The 20,569-nt window shown below is 37.8% G+C and overlaps 1 protein-coding gene and 1 long non-coding RNA gene across 3 annotated transcripts in view; one reads left to right on the top strand and one right to left on the bottom strand.

Moving 5' to 3' along the window:
• SLC30A8 (solute carrier family 30 member 8) overlaps positions 1-20,569 on the bottom strand; it is a 248,915-nt gene that overhangs the window by 159,630 nt on the left and 68,716 nt on the right. The window lies entirely within an intron of this gene.
• LOC107126522 (uncharacterized) overlaps positions 1-20,569 on the top strand; it is a 560,621-nt gene that overhangs the window by 504,023 nt on the left and 36,029 nt on the right. Inside the window, exon 1 of one of the 2 annotated variants that reach the window (XR_012416606.1) lies at positions 2,466-2,723. This is a non-coding gene — a long non-coding RNA (uncharacterized lncRNA). Of the gene's footprint in view, positions 2,724-20,569 lie in introns of those variants that run through there. The other variant, XR_012416605.1, reaches the window with a different exon arrangement.

Raw genomic sequence — 20,569 nt, 5'->3', positions numbered from 1 at the left:
TACCTGCTTTCAATTCTTTTGGATATACACCTGTAGGAGTTGCACTCCTGTGCAACTCTGTGTCCCATGGTCATGCTAAGTACCACCCATGATCATGCTAAGTACCACCAAACTGTTTTCCACAGAGGCTGGACCAAATTACCTTTAATTTTAATACATCTGCAGAGAACTCCACTCCCTTCCTTCATGTAGCTGCCAATGCTGCCCAGGATTGCAGGGCTTCCTCTGACATTAGCTATAGCAGGAACGTTCCAAGAGCTTCCAACAAGCAAGACTGCCAGAAATACCTAGAAGATTGACAAGTTTTTTTTTTTTTTTTTTTTTTTTTTTTGACAGAGTCTCGCTTTTGTTGCCCAGGCTGGAGTGCAATGGTGCAATATCAGTTCACCGCAATCTCCGCCTCCAGGGTTCAAGCTATTCTCCTGCCTCAGCCTCCTGAGTAGCTGAGATTACAGGCACCCACCACCACACCCAGTTAATTTTTGTACTTTCAGTAGAGATGGAGTTTCACCATGTTGGCCAGGCTGGTCTCGAACTCCTGACCTCAGGTGATCCGCCCGCCTCAGCCTCCCAAAGTGCTCGGATTACAGGCGTGAGCCACCACACCTGGCCAAAGATTAACAAGTCTTTCTAAAGAGTTTTAGAATTTTAAAAACTTGTGATGAAGCTGCTTTATGACAGGCACATGCTCAAAAAACGTTGAGTGTTTAGTAAACGTGAGAAATAGCATAAAGTCAAATAAGCCAACTGGCTTTTAGAAGCTGAAAAGTAAAACAACAACAATTTCACAGTCTGTATCTTTTTTACAACTTTTTATTCATTTGGCAAAAACTTATTAACTGCCTGCTGTGTGCCTAGCATGGTGCACTGATTATAGAACATGATTCTTGTTTTCAGAGAACGCATGATCTAGCTAAGAAAACAGATGATAAGCAAATAATCATGCTAAACTTTGACAAGTACTGAGAAGGGGGTGTGTAAAGCATTATGAAGGTTCAATAGTAGAGAAGTTTAGTGTGCCTGAGAAGCTGGAAAAAAAAAAAAAAAACCATGGCAGGAAAAGAGATTTTCAGTTAGATCACAAAGATTGCATAGGAATGCGTTCCTCAGAGATGGGCTGAGGCTTACGGTGCTATAATCAAAGGCTTGGGAGCATACAATTGCAAGATAAATTTGGGGAATCCTTAAATAAACAAGCTTAGAAATAATGGAGTATGTGAAGGTAAGTATGAGGAGTGAAAGTGGAAAGGAAATATCTTACCAGCCAGAAATGAAGGGGATGAAGGGACTTCTGCCAGCATTTGACCATCTCCTTGAAGAGCAGCCCACTCCCCAACACTGAGAGTCCTTGCGGTATCAGCAGCCTACAGAGGCTTAGCATTGGCATCAAGCACATGCAGGAATGTGTGACTTACTTCTGGGGGCATTATTAAGAAGATTTCAGTTGGGTGCGGTGGCTCATGCCTGTAATCTCAGTACCTTGGGAGGCTGAGGTGGGCGGATCACCTGAGGTCAGGAGTTTGAGACCAGCCTGACCAACGTGGTGAAACCCCGTCTCTACTAAAAATACAAAATAAATTAGCTGGGCATGATGGCGCATGCCTGTAATCCCAGCTACTCAGGAGGCTGAGGCAGGAGAATCGCTTGAACCCAGGAGGCAGAGGTTGCAGTGAACCGAGATCGTGCCACTGCACTCCAGCCTGGGCAACAAGAGTGAAACTCCATTTTAAAAAAAAGGAAGAAGAAAGAATTCAAGACTTTAGAACGGCATTTCTCTGAATTTCTAAATGGATTTCTCAAAATTCTAGAAAGCCCTATAGTACAGTATATAAGCATATAAGCTTTGGAATTGAACAGCCCTGAGTGACTACTGTTTCTCTCTAAACAACAGTTTTCTTACCAGTAAAATGGCCTAATGGCAACATTTATCTTGTAGGATTCTGAGAAGATTAAATGACCAAAATGTGCATACATTTACTAATATAGTATCAAATACACAGTAAGCATTTGTAAATGTGGCCTAATATTCTTGGTAAGAGGCTTTATGAAGTCAAACTGATCTGGTACTTGGGAAAAACTATCTAGTTCAGCTTTCTTTTGTGAAACATTTGGGTCAAGGGGGTCAGTTATGGCGTCAAAATCTTTATCACAAAAATTCTGAGAAGATCAGGATTTTTTTGTTGTTGTTAGTAAGCTTAGAAAGAAAAACATCTATGATATCTAGTTCTTTGTGGAATCTTAAATAGATTGCTTCTCTTGAGAATTTTCCAAGACGTGTTCTCAGCTGAAAAAGCACACATCTCTGTGATATTTTCCCATACTTCTTGAACATACCCCTGAATAAAGGTCAAGTGTGACTAGGAGAAGGAACTCAAGTTTTTAATAATGGTAGTCTCTCATTGGTTAACATCACCTCGAGTATATTACATTAGTGTTTGCTATTCAAGTACTTGTAACTTTTCAAAGATTTACATTCCAGACTATCTAAATAACTCAGCAAAACCTAGACTTACCTTGACTAAACTCTACACTCAAATAAATTTAAATTTAGAAAAATGGAGATGATTCTGACATGGCTTCAAGATTTTTCTTCAAAATCTGTCATATTTAACCACGGCACCCAGGCAGAAGTTTATTCCTTCCACAGTGACAAAGAAGAAGACAGACCAAAGAGATCAAGTTCAGACATTGGGCATGCCTTAGCTTCACTCAAAAAAGAACTGGTAAGAACATTGGAAATATTGTTAAATTTACACAAAAAGAAAGATGGGAGGCAACATTAACTGGATCATGGGAACCATAACTGAGAAGTAGATAACGTGTCTAGTGAATAACTAAAAATTAGCTGAGAGTAGAAAACGCTGCATATATTTTACATGCAGAGCATCTTTTCCTAGTAAAAGTTGTTTAGGGTGACTTTTTTAAATTTATTTTTACAAAAACAAGAAATGCCCACCATAATGGCAATGTATGGTTCTGTATAGGCAATGTATTTGCCTAAAATCTGATAACCTATAAAGCCATCAGCAATTTATTGATATATAGCTACATCTCCCCTGATATACCCATGAACGATTGAGGGTCACTTCTTCATTTGCTCTACTGCTGTTTCTGGGCTATTCTTAGAACTGTAATCAGCAGGGAATTTCCTATGCTCTGAAAATGTCTAAGATCTACCCTTATTAAATGCTACATTTTCATCAAACTTAAAACTTAGGCACAGCTTCTTCAGTTTTAAAAAAACAAACAAACATTGCACCATTAGGAACTACTATACTTTAAATATTGTCATTGTGTTTGGAAAATCATCCTCTTTGTCTTGTCTAATAATTGGTTTCCAAGTGACTGCTCAAAGAGTGAATTTATCTTCAATGTCAAATACTCTGACATTGGACTTGATGATTCTGAATGTGTTTGCAGTGTTAGATGACTCCAAACAAACACAATAACTCTGCACAGGAGAAAAACTGTCTCAACATCAGTTTTCTGTTCAATTCCTATAATTTACTTGTTTATAATTATCTTTCCATTACATTAGCTGTTTGTCTGAGAGACAGACATAGCTTCATTAGCCATCACAGTGAGCTGGGGAAAGGCAGAACTACTGATCCACTTCCAAAGCACCTCAGCAATGTGGGGGTTATGATGATGGGCTGATGAATTTAAAAGCTTTAATTTTAGTTTTCAAAGCAAGTCAAAATTATTCAAATAGTTTCTGTGGTTTCTTTCTTTTTTGGAGATTTGTTTTGATGTTTTAACCTTGAAGGTCTGGCTCTGAAACTAAATTTCCAATCTCATTGAAATTCTCTTAAAACAAAACAAGTAATCTATGCACTAGAAGCACTAAACCCCCACAACTAGAAGGTGACTAGGTAACCAGAATGGAATGCTGAATTTCTTATGACAATTGCAAGGACCTGAGTATTAAAAGTGGGTAGTTAGTCCACCTTTTAGCCAATACAAAAGTTGACAATAATTAAGATAATGAAATCATCGACTGACAGATACTACCTGTGAATGAATGGAGGAATTACTGAGTAATCCTGGCAGGGTCAAAGTAGCTCATCTTAGAAAAATGGATAGCTCAGCATGGGGGCAAAAGATACCATATTTCTGTTTAGAAATGTTGGAAATAGAAGTTTTACCTTTACTTAGCCTTGTTAGTGGTATCTCTTTAAATGAATGCATTTTTTCATGAATACTTATTTCTTTTCCAGTTGGTTATATGGATAAAATAAAATACTGTTGACATTATTTGCTCACTAAGAAGTAATATGTCACTAGGGCAAATGAAAACTCATCCTGATTTATTTCTGGTAAATTGAGGCCACCTCAATTTATCCTTAACATTGTCCTTTACTGTTATCTTAGACAAAGGTGCCAATTGTTTGATAACCTTTATCCATTAATTATATTTGCTTTATTATTTATAGACACACATATTTCTTTCGATATATACAATGACATATATATATTTGTCATATGTATATCTATGTAATCCTTCTACCTGCTTATATCAGCTAAGGGGAAAAGATTCAGTGGTTCAGAAACTTTAGATTGTACAAGAATTATATTTCTACTTCAACAAAAAGAACATCCCTCTTTGACCTAGTCTTCCTAATTTAGTACTCCTTACAATAAAAAACAAAAACTGTGGTGAGAAGATGCAGAGATTTATACATGTCAGAAAACATTAAGGCTAGCTCTTGTTTCTAATTCCAAAATTTTCAGACACTATCCAGCAACCCTCTGAGGTCTAGAGACCGTCCCAGAAACCAGGGGCAACAGTGCCATGTTTGCACTTCTTACCCTTTTTGTTTTTAACGATTTCATGAAATGTTTGTTGTATTCATATTTCAGGAAGTGATCTGACTGGTTCACTATGTAAAAGACCTGAACTTTTATGCTGCATTTTAAAAATAACCACTATTAACATTTCCATCTGAGTTTTATTTTTTATTGCTATTAACGGCCTAGCAAGTATAAGTGATTGTGATATTACATCAGACAAAAATTATTGCCTCCAAGGAGATCACAATCTCATTTAAAACAGCTTTCTTCCTCTCTTTCTCCACTGTTTTTCCCTCCAGCATCAACAAATCAAATGGTAGTCGACCAACACACAGCAGCCTTCAAAACCAAAACTTATTTCCAAGAAAGTTAAAGTCCTTGGGAAAGAGGGGGGAAACATAGTCTGCCAGACACTGTTTTACATTCTTTGTAAATATCTTAATTAAGCTCAGGATAATCCTATGAAATATTTTATACATGAAGCAGCTTAGGCTTAGAGAGCTTGAATGACACACCCAAGGTCACTCTGTAAATGATAGAATTAAGATTTAACCCAAGTCCTGTGTAACTCCAATGACCCTCCTTTTTCCCATAACTTATACCTTCTCCAAAGGTGACAGCCAGCAGGGTGGCAGGTGAACATAAAAGCAAAAGGAAACACCTATTCAGAAATGAAGAAATGAGAATTTTATTATTATCTTGTTCTTTAACTAGAAATGATCCTTAAGAATCACAGTGAGACTGGAGTACAGGTTAGCATCCAACTCAGGGTCCTGCCTAGGTTTCTCTGATCTCCTCTAAAGCACTGGCATTCATTTCTTCATTCAACACCAATTTACTGGGCACCTAGTAAGAGCTTAGCACTGTGGGAGTCAACAATACAGTACAGTGAACTACAGTGTTCAGAAGAGCCAAACAATTAACAGGTAAATAAACAAAAATATAAGCAAAATAATTGGGAGGCCTGGGTTTTTCTGACATACTGACATTTGAATTGAGACCCAAAGAAAGGGAAGAAAACAGCTGTAGGAAGAATTTTCTAGGCAGAGAGAACACCAAATACAAGGATCTGGGGCAAGGAAGAGTTTGACTTGGAAGAACCTGAGAACAGGCTAATGTAGCCTCGTGAGCACTTGCGTGGGTGATAGGAAATGGTGTTGAGAGGTAGATGCAGCCTTGAGGTCAAGATGAGCCCGTCCTTTTTCTCCCTGTATTCAACTTTCTATCCCTGTTGACAAACACATGCCCTTTTAGTTTGGATGATGCTCTAGCCAGAAAATACACCATATTTTCATTCTCGGTACACTTCCTACAAGACCTAGCTCTCAGTAACCACGATGAGTGCTACCCAGTGATAACGCCTCACATTTATATGGGGATTTACAAATTATAACGGGCTTTCAGGCATCTCTTTTATTCCTCACAACCAGAGTGTTAGGGTAATTTAGTGGCACCCGGACCATGGAATCAGTCACACCTAGACACATCAAAGCTCTGCTACCCCATCAGCTATGTGACCTCAGATTAGTCACCTAATCTCTATCAACCCCAGGTTTCTTGTTTTAAAATAGAAATCTCTCTCTCTGCATTCATTTTGTGAGGATTAAACAGATAAAGTATCCAGATTGCGTAGCACAGGGCCTACCAGACAGCAAGAGTGCAAAACACATGTACGTGTTTTAACCATTCCTTCCCTTTTCTGCAGATAAGAGAACCAGGAATCAGAGAGATAAAGTGACTTGTCTAACAGTATACATTTAGGAGGGGTGAGCACCAACTTTGGATACTTCATCTAAGAGCTTTTCTCTTTCTACTGTAGTGAATCACTGCAAAATAAAAGGAGGCTAATAAACCTGCTTCTGCCCTATGGGAGAGAATATCATGTACAGAGAGAGGGAGGTCAGTTCCTCGGAGTGTGAGATTAGTTTGAGCATTGATCTAAAAACTCTTACCCAAGAATTTCTTCCGGGCATACTTGCTTTCCATTAACCATTTCTCTTTGCCATTTCTGCTGAGCAAAATAATATATATATATATATTTTCTGCCCTATGCTTTCTTAAAAGAAAAAACAAATGGAAGTTTCATGAAATTGTGTGGGTGCTCTTTTTATCTTTATCACCCTAAAATGTGCCTGTATTGAAGACAAATAATATTATTACATGCAATGATTAGAACTATGTTCAAAAAATGCTGACATGTCACTAATCCCATGAAATATACGGAAGTTAATTATAACTGAAGCATACCAAAGTCAGCCAGGGGATTGCAATCAAGATTCACTAAAGGAATGTGCTGTTCTTTGCTGTGAAGGGACAGGCAGTTTTCTCTCCTTTTCTCCCCCCAACCCCCGCATCTCCCTTCTGCCTTGCCTTCATAACTCCTAAAATGCAGCTCCGTGTTACGAACAAATGCACCATCACCCTGAGAAGGAAAGGAAACATTCACATTGGCTCATGCCCAGGGGATGCTTTAAAAGCCTTGAGGCTGCAGATAGCCTGGTGCTATCTCTGTAACCTTAATCCTGAGACCATTAAATGCCATTTTCTTCTCCCAAGAAGAGCATCCATCAGGTATTCAGCACAGTAGCATCTTTCCCTGAAATATGGTTAGTTGCAAGGCCACCAGAAGTTCAGGCAGGTACTGATTGCTATTAAAGCTCTATTAGGAAGCTTAGGTAAGATTTCAAGAGCTGTGGTTCCTGTGAAAAGGCAATCAGATTTTCTGCCCTAGAGATATAGGATCAATCAGCCTTGGATCAAAGAAAAGCATGGAAGAAGAGAATATGAATGGAACTGGAAATAAGGATTTGGGTTTCTGTTGCTCATTTCCTTTGGCTGTCTGGAGGAAGAATAGTGCTGTCATTGTCCCTAACTCACTGGGAGTTCAATCATTCCTTCATTCAAAATATATTTTATTACATGCTTAAGTGTGCAAGGGACATAATCTTTCCAGTATATATCCCAGAGAACATTAATCATTCAAGAATTTCATTGAGAACTCTACTTTTGTAATTTAAAAAATAAATCTAGAAATGCTGACTACTCTTTTTCAAAAGGCTCAAAATGCACAAAAGTTCTGAGAAGTTTTGCATTTAAAAAACTGATTCTGTTTAATCGAGCATTTCTCAGATTTCTAAGCTTAAGGCCCCTTTCCCATTTTCTGGTTTATAAGAGGGACACTAAAGGTCATTCATACCAGACCTCTTTTTTGCGTATTCCGCTGTTTGAATCCAGCTTGTATCATCCCTAACTCATCATCATGTACCTAACATAAAAAATGGAAGATCCTAATGTCAATGCAGTTCAATCATCAATCTTCCCCTGATGGTTAGTGTTTTTTGACCTTTTTAAAAAATTTTTACTTATCTCAAGACCATAAATCTATTTTCTTATAGGAACTTAACTTTTTAAACTTTTACATTTGAGCAACAATTTATCTAGTATCAAGATTCATTTTTTTTCTCCCATATAACTATCCCACTGACCCAATATCATTCTTTAAAATGGTCATCTTTCCCCATTACGCTGCAGCAGCACTTCTGTCACAAACTGAGGGTCTACATCTGTGTAGGTTTATTTCTGGGCTCTCCTATTGTGTTCTGTTGATTAACTTGTGTGTCTCTGGACCAATACCATACTGTTTTAATTATTATTGTTGTATAATAAATGTCTTGATAAATGGTTGTGTAAACCCCACAACTTTGTTCTTCCTTGAGATTCCCGTGTATTTTCTTGACCTTTTGCAAATCCATGCAAGATTTTAGATTCAGCTTGCAAGTTTTCACACACAAAAAAAATAGCAATTTTTAAAACCTGCTTGGGTTTTTGCTGACATTGCCTCGAAAATGTAAATGAATGTGCTGAGAAAAGACATCTTTCCATTATAGGATCCTCTAATCCATGAGCATGGTATCCCTCTATATATTTGGATATTCTTTCATCTCTCTCAATAAAATCTTGCAGTTTTTGTTTTTGTAGAGGACACTGTGGCTGGTTGGAGGATCCTACAGCAGATCCTCTAGAAGCACATTTTAAGAAAACAAGATGCATTTAGAAGAAAAGAACAAAAATATTAAAATGAAATTGAGGTGACTTCAAACAAAGTCACTAAATAATAGAGAAATGTGTTATCTATTTACTTCAAATTGTTTTCAAAGTACAAGTAGGGATCCTCAAAGTTTTAACAGATCAGAGGGCAGCAAACCTTTTTGATAAGTTCTACATGGTAACAATTGTAGGCTTTGAGGACCAAGAGGAAAAAAATCAAGGCTATTATACTAGGTACCTATATAACCATTTAAAAGGTAACTGTTTAAAAATATGACAATCATTATTAGCTCTTGGACCATAAAAAATGGCAACTGAATTCTAACCACCCAGAAATGACACCATTATACATTCTACTTTCTCTCATTGGCCAACTTTTTAAAGTCTTTCTAAAATTTTACTTCTCTCCCTTTTCTCCATCTTCTTTTCCATTCTCACAAATACCACTGCAGTTCAGAAGTAAGGGTCTATTAAGTCTATCGCGTATTATTCCACTCTTTTCTTTAGGTTTTTATAGTCATATAAAAACATCTACAGATATTTATAAAGAGAGAAGGGTCATAACATTGTTTGATATTCAAGAATGAGATAATTTTATACCTTATCAGTGTCTTGCTGTTCTTACAAAATAATACAATACCAATATCTCTCCAAGTAAAAAAATAAAGATACTGTTCATTCTTTTTAAAATAGCTGTATGAGATCCAATTTTATAGATGTGCCAGAATTCATTCAACTATTCCCCAATTCACCATTTTCCTGTTCTTTTATTCACAACAATGGTGCACTAAATATTCTTGTGCACATATACTTAATTACTTGGATTTCTATTTGTAAGAGCTAGATTCTCCTGAATGAGATTGCTAGGTCAAGAACTATGTATATGTTTAACTTTAATTATTAGTACCAGATTGCTTTCCAGACAGTTTGTAATAATTCACATTTTCACCAACACAGTAAGAAGTAACCTTTTCCTCCTACCCTTGACAATATTTAACATTACCATAATTTTAATGTTTACCAATTTCATGAATAAAATGATAGTTTGTTAATTTAATTTATATTTGTCTTTCTATTGTTTATCTTTTTATTGGTTTTTCATTGGAGAATGAGCCTATAAAATTTCCATTTATTTAAAATTTATTTAAAGAAATTTTCTTTGTAGCCAAATGTAGGGCTAATTTTACACAACCTCCATGTATTGAAGAGGCATTTATTTTCTCATCTGTTGGAAGCAAAGTTGCAACAACTGGCTGCAAACCCTCTCTCTTTCATCAGAGTCTTCTCCTCCCATGACTGAGGCCTGCACTGAGGCGGACAGGCAATTGCATTCTATCATCTTGTGCCCAGCTGTGCCTTTTCTTACCTGCCTGACTCCTGCAAGTACTTAAGCTCTTAGCCTTCAGAATAAAATCTGAAAGTGTTGTTGTCCCACATGTTCTTTGAAGATGTGTGCTGGACCTATTGCAATCCAGGGCCTCACTCACTACACTCTCCCCTACCATGCCCTCAACATTCCAGCCATACCAACTACAGTTCTCAAAACAAATCTTGATTTTCTGGTATCACTGCTTCTCAATGCCTTTGCTTGCACTGTTTCCTCTGTCTAGAATATTTTTCCAACACACCATCCCAAGAGCCCATTTCATAGATTTTAGCATGTTTTCAAACACTCTTTTCAATACAGCACACCCTCCATGTTCCAGTCCCTGAGCTAGGTGCTGGGATTACTACTGCAACCAAAATGGGTCCATTTCTTGCCCTCAAGAAGGAAGCAAAAAGGAACATTAAACAACGAATGATGCAATCATTGCTTAAGACAAATGTGTGTTTAAAGAACTGGGAGTTATGAAACTGAAATCTGTTGCCCTCTTGTAATAGGATAAATGAAACAACAGAGGGAGCATTCAGGAATGGTGCTTAATAAGGCAATGTAGAATCAATGTGTGAAATTTGAGGCAGGGGAAATAAGGAAAGTGCTGAAAATTAGAAACTGCCTTTATTTTTTTATGAAATTGTGACAGAATGATCACCAGGAGTAAACACCTGTTAGTCTAAAAGTAACTTCATAACTGTGAGCACTAGTCTACATTGTTATATACACTGATTCATTTTTAAAAATGCATTGAGCTTCAGCTATTGCCAGGCCTTGTGCTGAATACTCAGGATATAACGTGGAGTAAGATGGGTCCTGTTTCTGGAACCTCACAGTCTCTGTGGGGATTGTTGTGATAATCTCAATAGAGAGTCTGAAAATTTTTTCTTAAGGGGCCAGAGACTCAATATTTTAAGATGAAACCAAGACTACTTCTGGTACTTACATGACCATTTAAAATTTAACCATGTTGAAAATTTTTTAAAAAATGCTTAGCTGGTAGTTCATATGAAACAACAGGTGGGCTGGGCGCGGTGGCTCACGCCCATAATCCCAACAGTTTGGGAGGCCGAGGTGGGCAGATCACCGGAGGTCAGGAGTTCAAGACCAGCCTGGCCAACATGGCGAAACTCCGTCTCTACTAAAAATACAAAAAATTAGCTAGGCGTGGTGGTGGGCCCCTCTAGTCCCAACTACTTGGGGAGGCTGAGGCAGGAGAATCACTTGAACCTGGGAGGCGGAGATTGCAGTGAGTCAACATTGTGCCACTGCACTCCAGCCTGGGCAACAGAACAAGACTCCGTCAAAAAAAAAAAAAAAAAAAAGTGCTAGCCAGATTTGGCCCAAGGGCCACAGTTTTCAACCTGTGGTCTAGGCCAGCACTATCAAACGCAATAGTGCTATGCAACACAGTGGCGCTTTCCAACACGGTGGCGCTTTCCAACACAGTGGCGCTATCAAGGCAGTGGTGTATCCAAACACTGTGGCGCCAACCCCCTGTGGCTGCTAAGTATTTGAAATGTGGCAAGTCCGATTGAGATGCGCTAAATAAGCATCAAAGACATTACGGACTTTGAAGACTTAGTTAAAAAAAAAAGAATATAAAATATCTCAATGATTGTTCATATTGTTACATGTTGAAATAATATTTTTGATATATTATGTTAAAATACATTGTTAAAACTAATTACAACTAATTCTTCTTTACTTTTACATTTTTATGTATTTATTTATTTATAAGAGACAAGGTCTCAATATGTTGCTCAGGCTGGAATGCAGTGGCTATACACAAGTGCAACCCCACTGCTGTTCAGCATGGGAGTGTTGACCTACTCTGTTTCTGACCTGGGCCAGTTCATCCCTCTTTAGGCAACCTGGTGGTTTTCTGTTCCCAGGGAGGTAACCATATTGATGCCAAACTTAGTGTGGACCCCAATCAGCATAGTGCGCTATAGCCCAGAATGCCTGGACTGGAATGATCCTCCCACTTTAGCCTCCCCAGTAAGTAGCTGGGACTACAGGCAGATGTCACCATGCCCAGCTCTACGAACTTCTCAAATATGGTTACAAGAAACCTCAAAATTATGTAAGTGGCTCACATTATGTTTCTATGGGACAGCACAAGTCTAGATAACTTCCCTGTTGGACAGAAAGCCATCATCGAAAATGAACTCATTAATAAAAAGAAATTCATCTCTTCCGAATCTTCTCCTCCAACCCAGAATCTTCTCAGCAAGGTCTTTCATGGCCTGGGCAGCCAATAAAAGTTAGATTTCTCTGCCTCATTTAGTCACTCTCACATAATGCTTCCTTTTCTTCACAGGTATTCTGAAATTGCTGTATTTGCTTGTTTCTTTACTTATTCTCCACCTGCCTGAACTAGAATGTCAATTCCACAAGTGCACGGCCCTTTCCCATCCTCTTCACTGTGGCTCCACATCAATTTGACTTTGGTGTTGGCTTCTGCCTTGCTTCTATTGGGCCAAAAACTATGCCAGACAGAGAGTGTTTAGTAAACATTTTGATTGAGAGAAAGCACTACAAACATAGAAAATACAGAAATGAAATGCTGTTGCAACTGAGATAAAATTTAGGTACAGGGATGAAGAAACCTTATATTCTAATATGATTTGGCAACTTCAGAAACTGAAGCAAAGTGCTTGAGAGCAGGCTGATATTAGAACACAAGAGAAAACCACAGCACCACCCTGAGCCACTGGACCCTGTAACTATGATCTTTAATAATAATATTAATAACAGTAGAAATAGCAAGCATTAGTACTCTGCTACATTTACTTTGTGCCTGGTACAGTTCTAGTGCCTCATATATATTAACTCATTTAATCTCTAAACAACCCTATAAATTAGACACTATTTCCTTCCTTTTACAAATTAAAAAACTGGGGAACAGAAAGTAAAGTGACTTATTCAAGGTCACACAGCGTCAAGCAACAGAGCCAGGATACAAACCCAGGCACTCTCTTAAACACCTTACTATACCTTAAACCTCAATGATCTTCCCTGATTTTATTAGCTTTATCTTGTTGTGAACATGCTAGATGAATATTATGTAATGTGAATTAGAAATATAGATCTTTTAAAAATCTGTTTAAAATGTGAATGGCAGTATCATCATAACAATGAACAAAGCTTCAGAATAAATGGAGAAAGAATCACTATTTTTCATGCTGTTCTTAAGCATCTACCCTCATGACAGGAAGAAAATGAGGTAAATGCTTTCTCTTAAGCTCTAAGCATATTTGTACATTTTAATCTCTCTCCTTGTATATTCATCAGAGCAATCTTTTGTTAGCTATAAACTTGCTATGTAAATATATATAAAATACGTGCTATCTACGGATATTCTCTGCTGAAATGATGACAGTATTTGTTTTCAGTGACTGAACAGGGACCCCAAAGTGGATACTAAACTAGCAGCTGTTAGGGTGCATTTCAACAGGAGGAATGAGAGACTTGAGAGAGATGTATTTATTTGGCACCTCAGCCGGGAGTTGATAGCTCCCTTGTTCTCTGCCCGTCTTTTCCTGCTCAGTTTTCTTAACTTGATTTTCCTCTTCCTGCAGCACCCAGCCCAGCTATAGTCTGATATTATATCTGATCCTCAGCAGAAAGAATGTTTGAAACCACCTAACTCGAAAACTCTTTGATTCAATATCAACTTCTATTATCTGCTGGTGTCCATTTTCCAAAGGCTATTTACTCAGCATTTTCTGTGCACAAGGCTAGAACACCACCTAGCTTCCACAAACTATTTTCCTGGGAACCTACCCCTTTTTCCCTACAATATGCCAGTTTTTGGGTTTCTGGATTTCTACTTTCTTCTGCCTGGTCTAAACAGACAGCCCAGGTGACCTCTCCAGGACTGATTCACCTGATTGAAACCTTTATGCCCAGTATTATCCCCCTTCTCTCTTACTAATGTTTGCTCTTGTTCCTTCTTATTCAAGCGCATTCCACTGCTGCTTCTCCTTCCTCTTCTCCCAAACCATTAGACACCTGTCATTTGTGGCAGAAGTTAAGCTACTCAACAAGTACTTCCGCCCATTGTCCTGAGTGTTCAATAAATGACCCTGTGGCTCTCCCCAATGTACCAGATTGTAAAACACCAGTGAAATAAAGCATAACACCAATTAGGATTATTTGAAGAGAAAAACATATGGCTTAGAGTCATCTGCTATATTTAATATTTCCTGCTTACTACGAAGTTTTCTACTTTAGGCCTGTGTCACAAAGTGAGTCCCAAAAAACACTGATACTAAGACCGATATGAAGAAAACTGCTCCCTCTAGAAAAAAACGTGGGTGGGAAACGGTTCTGTGCAGGTAACTCTGTATTCTGTGTGCCCTTCTTGTTTCACAAACAGATTTGACAAGAAGCCCTCCCTCGCCCTCTTTTTTTGGGGGGAGGTGATGCGCATAATAGCATCTAATTTATTATTGTAATGTTTCCCATTGGGCCCACTTTAGGAAATGCAGTTTTAAGATGAAGATGAACCAGATATTTTTTCCACCTTCAAAGGACCTATATCTTGGAAGGGACCTTGGAGAAAAATGAACAGCACAAAATAAGAGTAAACAAAGCACAGGTGTATGTGTTTGTGTGTCTGAGCAGAGGGAAAACGTTAAGTATGGGCTGTTTACTAAGTTTCATTGTAAGGTGATTGGCCTCGTATTCTCCTTGGAATAATGATATATGGATTTTTGTCCTAAATCTCTATGTGGTGCAGAACATATAAAGTAAGTCAGATAGTGGGGAACTTTTAAGAAGTTTTATGGTTGATAGTAAGATCCTTAATCCTCTTGTATGTACCACTCAGTTTCCTATAAGTTCCCCTCACCAACATCTGGTACTTTTAACAGCCTCTAAAAAGAATTTCCACCTTCATCCCAAATTCTGATTCCAGCTCAAGTATCTATCTATATATATAGAGATATATAGATAGATATTTGTAACATATATATAGATATATATAATATATATTTGTAACATATATATAGTTGTGATGTTACCAAATGCCAGGGGTTCAGTCTAGGTCCCTTTGCTTGCTGCATAGAAAGCCAATCACTGAGACAACATACATTAGCAGAGAAGAAGGTTTTATTCATGTGCTATCAGCCAGAGACACAGAAGACAAACCTCAAATCCATCCCTCTCCCACAGACTAAAGTTAGGGGTTTACATAGCAGGGAATTGAGGAAGGGTAAGAAAAGGGAATTGGACAAAGGCAGTAGATGCATCTCATTTCCCAGGGGCAATGACCTATCAATAGAAAGCCTCAGCTCTCTGATATTTGCTGGAAGTCCTGATGATCAGTTCCCTGAGAAAGGAACTCAAATAAGACATCAGTAAGTTAAAATTGGATCCGTTTCAGCGAACACTATGTATTTGTTTTGCAACCTATCCTCTCATAGACACTTGTTTTACTTTAAGTCCGAAAGGGATCTAAAAAGACCATCCTATATTCTTTAGATCTAAATATGCTCAGCATATTTGCATGACTAGCATCATGTTTAAACAGCTAGCAGTTGAGGAAATAGAATCAAGGTATAGGGAGTCACCACCATAGCAGCCATTCTCTTTCCTTGGCCAACCCCTTGAGGATTTCCTCAAAGTTGATAGCCTCATTCTTTGTCAAGACTTCATTTGTTACACCCTTGTTACTCTCAGTCACATTCTGGAAACTAAGAAGGACTGGCCAGGAGCCAAAGGCTAATATGGTAACACTTGAAAAAGAAACCCCACTGAGTTACTAATGGGAATATTTATTTGTGAGTATAGATCTGATCACCTTTTCAGAATCATTACTGATCCCCTCATCTTCAGCATTCATGTGCCCGTATATTAGGTTGGCGTAAAAGTAATTGCAGTTTTGCCATTAAAAGCAGTTGGCAAAAACTGCAAATACTATTGCACCAACCAAATAAAACAGCAATGCCAAGTTCACCAAGAGCTAAATGAAAACATATTGATAGTCTGTTTCACACTTTTTTCAAAACTATTCTAAGTTAAAGAACCTGTAGCTATTAAGGGTGAAGGATTTCATTAATTTAATGGCTAACAATTTATCCTTAAATGTGCTATCACTGAAAAAATGACTGATAATGATTAATACATTCTCACATGACCTACAAAGAAGCTTTGTTTTTAAACATCTCTATGTAAAACTAAAATCTTTAAGAAAAAAATGAAGATAAATAGGAAAGCAAAGTAAAATAGAGGGATTAAAATGGACTTGCAAGAAAATACTCTTCATTCCCTCACCTCTGTCCCTCCTAGACAATTCTTAGGCCCCAATAGACTCCAGTAAGGAGGATTTCCATCTTCATCCCAAAGCTTGACACCAACTCCAGGTATATATATGGTTGCCATTTTTAAGCTGTAAGGTGCTAATATACCTGACACATTGTGGACGAGAACATTTACTGAGAAAAAAAAGAATGAATATTAGTATTTTATTTTTCTTTTTTACTTCCACATTTTCTTCTTTTATCTACCCTAGAGCAAGGCTAGGTGCTGCTCAAAAGGGGTGCCTAGATGATTTGATAACATTTCCCACTGAACATCTTTGTTGCTCAGTTCTTGTATTCCCAGTCTTTTGTTATTAAATACTTGCTACCTTCTACAACTCTTTCAAATGTGGAAATGAGAAGGAATCATGCAGTAGAGAGAGATAACAGAGGAAGGTGAGCTGTATACAGAAAGCAAAATTCACAAAAAGATAACTGCTAAAATGGCAAAGAAACATTCTTATGCTTTTCCTTGTGCCTCATTGTCCATGCCTCTACTCCCTCTTATCCTCCAAATTTCTTGACATTTCCATCCTAGAGCTGAAGCAATACAAATCCATTTTGCTAACATTCTTCACACAATTGAATTCTCAAAGTTATACCTCTCCTGACCCAAGTAGTAATGAATTTCTAAGAAATAAGAAGTATTAATAGTTGCAGAGAAAGCCAGAGGAAATGCCAGGGTCAGCTTGCTCTTTCATCAAAAGTAGCCCCATTAGAATGAGACAGTCATGTCAATAGCGAATTATTAGATCTTTTTCTTAGATATGTCAGATGATACACTGTTGTCATGACCACTATAATTAAAACACTGAGTTTCTCTGAAATGCAAAAGCATTATGATTGGCTCTAGAGTATCAAAAGGTTGTAAGAAATATATGCTGACTGCCTTCAAAGGTCTACAGTCTATTTGAGGATCCACCGTGTGTGTGTGTGTGTGTGTGTGTGTGTGTGTGTATACTTATGTCTATGTGTGTGCACAACACACACACACACACTGAAATACAGTCATCCTTCTGTATCCTTGGGGATTGGCTCCAGGAACTCCCGAGGACACCCCTGATATAAAATAGCATAGTATTTGCATGCAACCTGCACACATCCTCCTATACTCTTTTTTTTTAAATATACTTTATGTTCTAGGGTACATGTGCACAACGTGTAGGTTACATATGTATACATGTGCCATGCTGGTGTGCTCCACCCATTAACTCGTCATTTACATAAGGTAGATCTCCTAACGCTATCCCTCCCCACTCCCTCCACCCCACAACAGGCCCTGGTGTGTGATTTTCCCCTTCCTGTGTCCAAGTGATCTCATTGTTCAATTCCCACCTATGAGTGAGAACATGCAGTGCTTGGTTTTCTGTTCTTGCAACAGCCTGCTGAGAATGATGGTTTCCAGCTGCATCCATGTCCCTACAAAGGACATGAACTCATCCTTTTTTATGGCTGCATAGTATTCCATGGTGTATATGTGCCACATTTTCTTAATCCAGTCTGTCACTGATGGACATCTGGGTTGGTTCCAAGTCTTGGCTATTATGAATAGTGCTGCAATAAACATACGTGTGCATATGTCTTTATAGCAGCATAATTTATAATCCTTTGGGTATATATGCAGTAATGGGATGGCTGGGTCAAATGGTATTTCTAGTTCTAGATCCTTGAAGAATCACTACACTGTCTTCCACAATGGTTGAACTAGTTTACAGCCCCACCAACAGTGTAAAACTATTCCTATTTCTCCACATCCTCTCCAGCACCTGTTGTTTCCTGACTTTTTAATGATTGCCATTCTAACTGGTGTGAGATGGTATCTCATTGTGGTTTTGATTTGCATTTCTCTGATGGCCAGTGATGATGAGCATATTTTCATGTGTCTGTTGGCAGTATAAATGTCTTCTTTTAAGAAGTGTCTGTTCATTTCCTTTGCCCACTTTTTGATGGGGTTGTTTTTCTTGTAAATTTGTTTGAGTTCTTTGTAGGTTCTGGATATTAGCCCTTTGTCAGATGAGTAGATTACAAAAATTTTCTCCCATTCTATAGGTTGCCTGTTCACTCTGATGGTAGTTTCTTTTGCTGTGCAGAAGCTCTTCAGTTTAATTAGATCCCATTTGTCAAGTTTGGCTTTTGTTGCCATTGCTTTTGGTGTTTTAGACATGAAGTCCTTGCCCATGCCTATGTCCTGAATGTAAGTTTTCTTCTAGGGTTTTTATGGTTTTAGGTCTAACGTTTAAGTCTCTAATCCATCTTGAATTAATTCCTGTATAAGGAGTAAGGAAGGGATCCAGTTTCAGCTTTATACTTATGGCTAGCCAGTTTTCCCAGCACCATTTATTAATTAGGGAATCCTTTCCCCATTTCTTGTTTTTGTCAGGTTTGTCAAAGATCTGATGGTTGTAGATGTGTGGTATTGTTTCTGAGGGCTCTATTCTGTTCCATTGGTCTATATCTCTGTTTTGGTACCAGTACCACGCTGTTTTGGTTACTGTAGCCTTATAGTATAGTTTGAAGTCAGGTAGCATGATGCCTCCAGCTTGTTCTTTTGATTTAGGATTGTCTTGGCAATGCGGGCTCTTTTTTGGTTCCATGTGAACTTTAAAGTAGTTTTTTTCCAATTCTGTGAAGAAAGTCATTGTTAGCTTAATGGGGATGGCACTGAATCTATAAATTACCTTGGGTAGTATGACCATTTTCACGATATTGATTCTTCCCATCCATGAGCATGGAATGTTCTTCCATTTGTTTGTGTCCTCTTTTATTTCACTGAGCAGTGGTTTGTTGTTCTCCTTGAAGAGGTCCTTCATATCTTTGTAAGCTGGATTCCTAGGTATTTTATTCTCTTTGAAGCAATTGTGAATGGGAGTTCATGACTGTCCAACACGCCCTAGTGAGATGAACCCGGTACCTCAGTTGGAAATGCAGAAATCACCCGTCTTCTGTGTCGCTCAAGCTGGGAGCTGGAGGCTGGAGCTGTTCCTATTTGGCCATCTTGGCACCCCCTCTCTATACTCTTTAAATCATCTCTAGATTATACACGATACCTAATACAATGCAAATGCTATGTAAATAGTTGTCATACTGTATTGTATGGGTAATAATGACAAAAGTCTGTATGTGTTCAGTACTGACACTTTTTTTTTTTTTAATATTTTCAATCCACAACTGGTTGACTTCACTGGGAAGTCTGGAATTAGAAAATTAAATTAGGAAGATTAACTACTAAAATATTTTAACTAGCTATCATTAAAATAGCATACAGACAGAAAACATTGAACAAAACGAAATGTACAAATTAAAATTAAGAAGTAAAGAACTTTATAGGAAAGGAACTCTGTATTGCTTGCCTATCTTTAATTTTGCATATACTCTCCAAATTAAAAAAAAAAAAAAAAGTTAAAATTCCAGACAGCATATGCTAAATGCAAAATGAGCTTTATGTGAGCAACTAATACAAAAGTTCAGAGGAGAAAGCAATCTGGAATTATTCTGGGTTCTTTTCAAAGTAAGCTGAGTACACAAAATTTCTGTCCTCAAGGAGCTCAAAATCAGTATGAATTATTATGTTACAAAGACTAAAACTTACCCACTATGAAACAAGTGCATGGAATGAGAAAACCTTCTGAATTAATAAAATTCATATTACACAAGGTCTTATTTGAAATAACTGTCTTAACACTTTCATAAACTAGAAGCTTCCAAAATACTTATCACATAGTAGTCCTGCTTATGTTTTATTGAGTAATTAAAAGTTATTTGCCATTAGATGATTATTAATACGTAACAAAATGCCATTAAACTTTAAGCAGCTTTGGAGGATTGAGTATTTTATTTTTCCCAAAGAGATCCAACATCACCCCTGGCTGCTTTTTGCACAATAAAAGTGAATGCTATATTTTTGGCAGTGCCCAAGGATAGCGCAAAATTATAGAGGGTCCACCACAAACTCTAAATTAACAAGTCTAGAGCCCTGAGCTGGCAAGAAGTGACTTCTGCTGTCAGCTCTCTCTAGGCTTCTCTCTGTCACAGGTGCAGGAGTGGGTAA

The sequence above is a fragment of the Macaca fascicularis genome, chromosome 8, assembly GCF_037993035.2.
Source record: "Macaca fascicularis isolate 582-1 chromosome 8, T2T-MFA8v1.1".
In the NCBI taxonomy this organism is placed as follows: Eukaryota; Metazoa; Chordata; class Mammalia; order Primates; family Cercopithecidae; genus Macaca; species Macaca fascicularis.
Note: the sequence above shows the minus strand (reverse complement) of the source record. Positions and strands in the feature narration are given on the sequence as shown.